Source organism: Arachis stenosperma, chromosome 4 (genome assembly GCF_014773155.1).
Source record: "Arachis stenosperma cultivar V10309 chromosome 4, arast.V10309.gnm1.PFL2, whole genome shotgun sequence".
Taxonomy (NCBI): domain Eukaryota; kingdom Viridiplantae; phylum Streptophyta; class Magnoliopsida; order Fabales; family Fabaceae; genus Arachis; species Arachis stenosperma.
The window spans coordinates 62,054,254-62,063,717 of record NC_080380.1 but is presented as its reverse complement, the minus strand read 5'-3'; the positions used below and the strand labels follow the sequence as shown (position 1 = coordinate 62,063,717).

At 39.6% G+C, this 9,464-nt stretch overlaps 2 non-coding genes across 2 annotated transcripts; both read left to right on the top strand.

Moving 5' to 3' along the window:
* The first annotated feature begins 2,336 nt into the window (after positions 1-2,336).
* Positions 2,337-2,440, top strand: LOC130977843 (small nucleolar RNA R71). The gene has a single exon (XR_009085517.1). It is a non-coding gene; the product is annotated as a small nucleolar RNA R71 (small nucleolar RNA).
* A 6,612-nt stretch (positions 2,441-9,052) lies between these two features.
* Positions 9,053-9,160, top strand: LOC130978342 (small nucleolar RNA R71). Its single transcript, XR_009085991.1, has one exon. It is a non-coding gene; the product is annotated as a small nucleolar RNA R71 (small nucleolar RNA).
* The last annotated feature ends 304 nt before the right edge of the window (positions 9,161-9,464 follow it).

Here is a 9,464-nt window from a genome sequence, read left to right as displayed (position 1 = left end):
AAGAGTGATTTTGGATTAGAAGAGAAATTGTGATTAGGATTAAAAGGTAAGGTGGGAATATGTTAGGTGGGGATCCTGTGGGGTCCACAGATCCTGAGGTGATCCTGTGGGGTCCACAGATCCTGAGGTGAAAAGAAATACCATTCCTTCTCCCTATAGGCATGTAAAATGCCTTCATGCATCATTCTGGCGTTCAAACGCCCATTGGTGCATGTTCTGGGTGTTCAACGCCCATGTAATGCATGTTTCTGGCGTTGAACGCCAGTTTCATGCTTGTTCCTGGCGTTCAGCGCCAGTTTGTCCTCTCTGTGCATCTTCCTGGCGTTTAACGCCAGGTTGTTGCTTGTTTCTGGGGTTCAGCACCAGAATGGTGCTCTGTTCTGGCGTTGAACGCCAGCCAGATGCATCTTACTGGCGTTGAACGCCAGTCTGCGCTACTTCCAGGGTGAAAATTTTTTTCTTCTGTTTTTGACTCTGTTTTTTAATTTTTTTTTTTTCGTGACTCCTCATGATCATGTACCTAATTAAACACAAAAATAACAAAGAAACAAAATAAAATAAAATTAGATAAATAAAATTGGGTTGCCTCCCAACAAGCGCTTCTTTAATGTCAATAGCTTGACAGTGGCTCTCATGGAGCCACAAGGTGATCAGGTCAATGTTAGTGTGTAGTCCCAACACCAAACTTAGAGTTTGGATATGGGGTTTGAACACCAAACTTAGAGTTTGGTTGTGGCCTCACAGCACCAAACTTAGAGTTTGACTGTATGGGCTTTTCTTGACTCTGAACTGAGAGAAGCTCTTCATGCTTACTCTCTTTTGTCACAGAGGGATGGCCATGTGCCTTAAACACAAGGTAGTCCCCATTCAATTGAAGGACTAACTCACCTCTGTTGACATCTATCACAGCTCCTGCTGTGGCTAGGAAAGGTCTTCCTAGGATGATGCATTCATCATCTTCTTTCCTAGTGTCTAGGATTATGAAATCAGTAGGGATGTAAAGGCCTTCAACCTTTACTAGCACGTCCTCTACTATTCCATAAGCTTGTCTCATGGACTTGTCTGCCAGTTGTAATGAGAACAAGGCAGGTTGTACCTCAATGATCACCAGCTTCTCCATTACAGAGAGCGGCATAAGATTTATCCCTGACCCCAGGTCACATAGAGCTTTTTCAAAGCTCATGGTGCCAATGGTACAAGGTATTGAGAACTTGCCAGGATCTTGCTTCTTTTGAGGTAGAGTTCTCTGAATCCAAGTATCCAGTTCACTAATGAGCAAGGGAGGTTCACTTTCCCAAGTCTCATTACCAAACAGTTTGGCATTCAGCTTCATGATAGCTCCTAAATATTGAGCCACTTGCTCTCCAGTTACATCTTCATCCTCTTCAGAGGATGAATAGTCTTCAGAGCTCATGAATGGTAGAAGGAGATTCAATGGAATCTCTATGGTCTCTACATGAGTCTCAGATTCCTTTGGACCCTTAATAGGAAACTCCTTCTTGCTTGAGGGACATCCCAGGAGGTCTTCCTCACTAGGATTTTCGTCCTCCTCCTCCCTAGTGCATTCGGCCACTTTGATTAAATCAATGGCCTTGCACTCTCCTTTTGGATTCTCTTCTGTATTGCTTGGGAGAATACTGGGAGGAGTTTCAGTAACTTTCTTACTCAGCTGGCCTACTTGTGCCTCCAGATTTCTGATGGAAGATCTGGTTTCATTCATGAAACTGAAAGTGGCCTTTGACAGATCAGAGACTATATTGGCTAAATTAGAATTATTTTGTTCAGAATTCACTGTCTGTTGCTGAGAAGATGATGGATATGGCTTACTATTGTTCATCCTGTTGCGTCCACCATTGTTAAAACCTTGTTGGGGTTTTTGTTGATCCTTCCATGAGAAATTTGGATGATTTCTCCATGATGAGTTATAGGTGTTTCCATAAGGTTCACCCATGTAATTAACCTCTGCTATGGCAGGGTTCTCAGGATCATAAGCTTCTTCAGAAGCTGCCTCTCTATTACTGTTGGATGCATGTTGCAATCCATTCAGATTTTGAGAGATTATGTTGACCTGTTGTGTCAACATTTTGTTCTGAGCCAGTATGGCATTCAGAGTATCAATTTCAAGAACTCCTTTCTTCTGAGGTACCCCATTATTCACGGAATTCCTCTCAGATGTGTACATGAACTAGTTGTTTGCAACCATGTCAATGAGTTCTTGAGCCTCTTCAGGCGTTTTCTTCAGGTGAATAGATCCACCTGCAGAATGGTCCAATGACATTTTCGAAAATTCAGAGAGACCATAATAGAATATATCTAATAAGGTCCATTCTGAAAACATGTCAGATGGACATCTTTTGGTTAACTGCTTGTATCTTTCCCAGGCTTCATAGAGGGATTCACCATCTTTTTGTTTGAAGGTTTGGACATCCACTCTCAGCTTGCTCAGCTTTTGAGGAGGAAAGAATTTATCTAAGAAGGCAGTAACTAGCTTATCCCAGGAGTCCAGGCTATCCTTGGGTTGTGAATCCAACCATACTCTAGCTCTGTCTCTTACAGCAAAAGGGAAAAGCATGAGTCTGTAGACTTCAGGATCAATCCCATTCGTCTTTACAGTCTCACAGATCTGCAAGAATTCAGTTAAAAACTGATAAGGATCTTCAGATGGAAGTCCATAAAACTTGCAGTTTTGTTGCATTAAAGCAACTAGTTGAGGCTTAAGCTCAAAGTTATTGGCTCCAATGGCAGGAATGGAGATGCTTCTTCCATCAAACTTGGACGTTGGTTTTGTGAAGTCACCAAGCATTCTCCTTGCATTATTATTATTATTTTCGGCTGCCATCTCCTTCTCTTATTCTAATGTTTCTGAAAGGTTACCTTTAGAATAATTTAATTTAGCTTCTCTTAATTTTCTCTTTAGAGTCCTTTCAGGTTCTGGATCAATTTCAACAAGAGTGCCTTTATCCTTGTTCCTGCTCATATGAAAGAGAAGAAAACAAGAAAAGAAAGAGGAATCCTCTATGTCACAGAATAGAGATTCCTTTATGTTAGTAGAAAAAAGAAGGGGGTAGAAGAATGAAGAAGGGGATTCGGATTTTTGGATGAAGAGAGGTAGAGAGAAGTGTTAGTAATTAAATAATTAAATAGAAGAAGAAAAGAGAGAGGAGAAATTTCGAAAATAATATTGAAGAAGAGGTTAGTAATTTTCGAAAATTAGAGATAAAATGTAATTAAAATTAAAACATGAAACAATTAATTAATTAAAAAGAATTTTTGAAAAAGAGAGAGATATTTTCGAAAATAGAAGAGGGAGAAGTAGTTAGGTGGTTTTGGAAAAGATAAGAAACAAACAAAAAGTTAGTTAGTTGATTGAAAAAGATTTGAAATCAAAATTGAAAAAGATAAGAAGATAGTAAGTTAGATAAGATAAAAAGATAAGATTTTTAAGGAAAAGATATTTTAAAAAAGATTTAAATTTTAAAATGACTTAACTAACAAGAAACTACAGGATAAGATTCTAGAATTTAAAGATTGAACCTTTCTTAACAAGGAAGTAACAAACTTCAAATTTTTGAACCAATCACATTAATTGTTAGCTAATTTTCGAAAATATGATATAAAGATAAGAAAAAGATTTTGAAAATATTTTGAAAAAGATTTTTGAAATTTTCGAAAAATAGAAAAAAAATGAAAAAGATATGATTTTTGAAAAAGATTTTGAAAAGATGAGATTTTTAAAATTGAAATTTTGACTTGACTTGTAAGAAACAACTAATTTTAAAAATTTTTGACCAAGTCAACCCAAAATTTCGAAAATTTGGAGGGAAATAAGGAAAATATATTTTTTTGATTTTTAAATTTTTAATTATGTGAGAGAAAAACAACAAAAATACTTAATGCATGAAATTTTTAGATCAAAATAATGAATGCATGCAAGAATGCTATGAATGTCAAGATGAACACCAAGAACACTTTGAAGATCATGATGAACATCAAGAACATAATTTTGAAAAATTTTTGATGCAAAGAAAACATCCAAGACACCAAACTTAGAAATCTTTAATGCATGGAAAATATGAATGCAAAAATGCACATGAAAAACAACAAACAACACAAAATAAGAAATCATCAAGATCAAACAAGAGGACTTATCAAGAACAACTTGAAGATCATAAAGAACACTATGAATGCATGGATTTTTGAAAAAAAATGCAAGAAAAATTTTTAAAGCATGCAATTGACACCAAACTCAAAATTTGACTCAAGACTCAAACAAGAAACACAAAATATTTTTGGTTTTTATGATTTTCTAATTTTTTTGGATTTTTATTAATATTTTCGAAAATATAGTTTGGAAAACGAAAAATAAAAAGAAAAATTTTGAAAAAGATTTTTGAAAAGAAAATTACCTAATCTGAGCAACAAGATGAACCGTCAGTTGTCCATACTCGAACAATCCCCGGCAACGGCGCCAAAAACTTGGTGGACGAAATTGTGATCCATGTTCTTTTGTACTTGTATGAAATCATTATTATGGCATCAGTTGTTTTCACAACTCCGTTCAACTAACCAGCAAGTGTACTGGGTCGTCCAAGTAATAAACCTTACGCCAGTAAGGGTCGAATCCACAGAGATTGTTGGTATGAAGCAAGCTATGGTCACCTTGTAAATCTCAGTTAGGCAGATTAAAATTGTTTATGGTGAGTTCGAAAATTAATAATAAATAGAAAATAAAAAGGGATAGAATACTTATACAGATTCATTGGTAGGAATTTCAGTTAAGTATATGAAGATGCTGTATGGCTCAAGGACGCCTGCTTTCCCACTGCTTCTACTCAATATTTCTTACTCCTTTCCATGGCAAGCTATATATAGGGGTTCATCATCAGCGGTGGCTACTTTCAATCCTCTCGGGAAAATGGTCCTCTGCGGCTGTCACTCGCATGGCTAATCGTCTGGAGGCATCACCCATGGTTGATGGCTACATCCCGTCCTCGCAGTGAAAACTACGCTCACGCACTCTGTCACAGCACGGCTAATCACTGGTTGGTTCCTGCTCCTACTGGAATAGAATCCATTAATTCTTTTGCGTTGTCACTACGCCCAGCACTTGCAAGTTTGAAGCACGTCACAGTCATTCATTACCAGAATCCTACTTGGACACCACAGACAAGGTAGACTTTCCGGATACCCAGGATCCTACTCGGAATACCACAGACAAGGTTAGACTTTCCGGATCCTCATAAATGCCGCCATCTATCTAACTTATACCACGAAGATTCTGTTGGGGAATCTAAGAGATACACATTCAAGCCTTGTTGCATGTAGAACGGAAGTGGTTGTCAATCACACGCGTTCATAAGTGAGAATGATAATGAGGGTTATTTAATCATCACATTCATCATGTTCTTGGGTGCGAATGAATATCTTGGAATAAGAATAAAAGAGAATTGAATAAAAGAAAATAGAACTGCATTAATACTTGAGGTACAGCAGAGCTCCACACCCTTAATCTATGGTGTGCAGAAACTCCACCGTTGAAAATACATAAGTGAAAGAGGTTCAGGCATGGCCGAGAGGCCAGCCCCCAAAACGTGATCACAGGATTCAAAATACAATCCAGGATGTCCAATACATTAGTAAATCATCCTATTTATAATAAACTAGCTCCTAGGGTTTACATGAGTAAGTAATTGATGCATAAATCCACTTCCGGGGCCCACTTGGTGTATGCTTGGGCTGAGCTTGATCAATCCACGAGCTGAGGCTTCTCTTGGAGTTGAACTCCGAGTTATGACGTGTTTTGGGCGTTCAACTCCGGATCATGACGTTTTTCTGGCGTTTAACTCCAGACAGCAGCATGTACTTGGCGTTCAACGCCAAGTTACGTCGTCATTCTTCGAATAAAGTATGGACTATTATATATTGCTGGAAAGCCCTCGATGTCTTCTTTCCAAAGCCGTTGAGAGCGCGCCAATTGGAGTTCTGTAGCTCCAGAAAATCCATTTCGAGTGCAGGGAGGTCAGATTCCAACAGCATCAGCAGTCCTTTTGTCAGCCTTTTTCAGAGTTTTGCTCAAATCCCTCAATTTCAGTCAGAATTTACCTGAAATCACAGAAAAACACACAAACTCATAGTAAAGTCCAGAAATGTGAATTTAACATAAAAACTAATGAAAACATCCCTAAAAGTAGATTGAACTTACTAAAAACTACCTAAAAACAATGCCAAAAAGCGTATAAATTATCCGCTCCTCAGCACCCTCTTCACAAATGACTGTGAGGACTTGGTCCAACCTTTGATCAAAGTTGACCCTTTTTGAGTTTGAAAAGGGACCTCGGGGATCACTTTCTTCAAGGCCACAACTTCATAGAAGTGGTCTTGATGCACCCATGAGATGAATCTCTCCATCTCCCATGACTCGGAGGTGAAAGCTTTTTCCTTCCTTTTCCTCTTTCTAGAGGTTTCTCCGGCCTTGGATGCCATAAATGGTTATAGAAAAACAAAAAGCAATGCTTTTACCACACCAAACTTAAAAGGTTTGCTCGTCCTCGAGCAAAAGAAGAAAGAAGAGAGTAGAAGAAGAAGAAATAGAGGAGGTGGAGATGGCTTTGTGGTTCGGCCAAAGGGGGAGAAGTAGTGTTTAGGTTGTGTAAAAATGAAGGAGTGAAGATGGGTTTATATAGGGGTGGAGAGAGGGGTAGGGTTCGGTCATGTAAGGGTGGGCTTGGGAGGGAAAGTGGTTTGAATTTGAATGGTGAGGTAGGTGGGGTTTTATGAAGGATGAATGTGAGTGGTGAAGAGAAAGATGGGATTTGATAGGTGAAGGGTTTTTGGGAAAGAGGTGTTGAGGTGATTGGTGAATGGGTGAAGAAGAAGAGAGAGGGTGGTGGGGTAGGTGGGGATCCTGTGGGGTCCACAGATCTTGAGGTGTCAAGGAAAAGTCATCCCTGCACCAATTGGCGTGCAAAAATGCACCATTTGCCAATTCTGGCGTTAAACGCTGGGCTGGTACCCATTTCTGGCGTTTAACGCCAGCTTCTTGCCCTTTCCTGGCGTTTAACGCCAGTCTGGTGCCCCTTTCTGGCGTTAAACGCCCAGAATGGTGCCAGACTGGGCGTTAAACGCCCATTTGCTAGCTTCACTGGCGTTTAAACGCCAGCAAGTTCTCCTCCAGGGTGTGCTATTTTTCTTTCTGTTTTTCATTCTGTTTTTGCTTTTTCAATTGATTTTTGACTTCTCATGATCATCAACCTACAGAAAATATAAAATAACAAAGAAAAATAGATAAAATATAATAAAATTGGGTTGCCTCCCAACAAGTGCTTCTTTAATGTCAGTAGCTTGACAGTGGGCTCACATGGAGCCTCACAGATACTCAGAGCAATGTTGGAACCTCCCAACACCAAACTTAGAGTTTGAATGTGGGGGTTCAACACCAAACTTAGAGTTTGGTTGTGGCCTCCCAACACCAAACTTAGAGTTTGACTGTGGGGGCTCTGTTTGACTCTGTTTTGAGAGAAGCTCTTCATGCTTCCTCTCCATGGTGATAGAGGGATATCCTTGAGCCTTAAACACAAAGGATTCTTCATTCACTTGAATGATCAATTCTCCTCTGTCCACATCAATCACAGTCTTTGCTGTGGCTAGGAAGGATCTGCCAAGGATGATAGATTTATCCATGCACTTCCCAGTCTCTAGGACTATGAAATCTGCAGGGATGTAATGGTCTTCAATCTTCACCAGAACATCCTCTACAAGTCCATAAGCTTGTTTTCTTGAGTTGTTTGCCATCTCTAGTGAGATTCTTGCAGCCTGTACCTCAAAGATCCCTAGCTTCTCTATTACAGAGAGAGGCATGAGGTTTATGCTTGACCCTAGGTCACACAGAGCCTTCTCAAAGGTCATGGTGCTTATGTTACAAGGGATTGAGAACTTCCAGGGTCCTGCCACTTTTGAGGCAATTTCTGCCTAGTCAAGTTATCCAGTTCTTTGGTGAGCAAAGGAGGTTCGTTCTCCCAAGTCTCATTACCAAATAACTTGTCATTTAGCTTCATGATTGCTCCAAGGTATTTAGCAACTTGCTCTTCAGTGACATACTCATCCTCTTCAGAAGAAGAATACTCATCAGAGCTCATGAATGCAGAAGTAAATCTAATGGAATCTCTATGGTCTCAGTGTGAGCCTCAGATTCCCATGGTTCCTCATTAGGGAACTCATTGGAGGCCAGTGGACGTCCATTGAGGTCTTCCTCAGTGGCGTTCACTGCCTCTTCCTCCTCTCCAAATTCGGCCATGTTGATGGCCTTGCACTCTCCTTTTGGATTTTCTTCTGTATTGCTTGGAAGAGTACTAGGAGGGAGTTTAGTAATTTTCTTGCTCAGCTGTCCCACTTGTGCCTCCAAATTCCAAATGGAGGACCTTGTTTCAGTCATGAAACTTTGAGTGGTTTTGATTAGATCAGAGACCATGGTTGCTAAGTCAGAGTGGTTCTGCTTATAATTCTCTGTCTGTTGCTGAGAAGATGATGGAAAAGGCTTGCCATTGCTAAACCTGTTTCTTCCACCATTATTGTTGTTGAAACCTTGTTGAGGTTTCTGTTGATCCTTCCATGAGAAATTTGGATGATTTCTCCATGAAGGATTATAGGTGTTTCCATAGGGTTCTCCCATGTAATTCACCTCTTCCATTGAAGGGTTCTCAGGATCACAAGCTTCTTCTTCAGATGAAGTATCCTTAGTACTGCCTGGTGTATTTTGCATTCCAGACAGACTTTGAGAAATCAAATTGACTTGCTAAGTCAATATCTTGTTCTGAGCCAATATGGCATTCAGAGTATCAATCTCAAGAACTCCTTTCTTCTGATTTATCCCATTGTTCACAGGATTCCTTTTAGAAGTGTACATGAATTGGTTATTTACAACCATTTCAATTAGTTCTTGAGCTTCTGTAGGCGTCTTCTTCAGATGAAGAGATCCTCCAGCAGAGCTATCCAATGACATCTTGGATAGTTCAGACAGACCATCATAGAAAAAACCTATGATGCTCCATTCAGAAAGCATGTCAGAAGGACACTTTCTGATCAATTGTTTGTATCTTTCCCAAGCTTCATAGAGGGATTCACCTTCCTTTTGTCTGAAGGTTTGGACTTCCACTCTAAGCTTACTCAATTTTTGAGGTGGAAAGAACTTTGCTTACTCAATTTTTGAGGTGGAAAGAAGGCATTGACTAGCTTTTCCCAAGAGTTCAGGCTTTCTTTAGGTTGTGAGTCCAACCATATCCTAGCTCTGTCTCTTAGAGCAAAAGGGAATAGCATAAGTCTGTAGACCTCAGGGTCAACCCCATTAGTCTTGACAGTGTCACAGATTTGCAAGAATTCAGCTAAAAACTGATGAGGATCTTCCAATGGAAGTTCATGGAACTTGCAATTCTGTTGCATTAGAGAAACTAATTGAGGTTTAAGCTCAA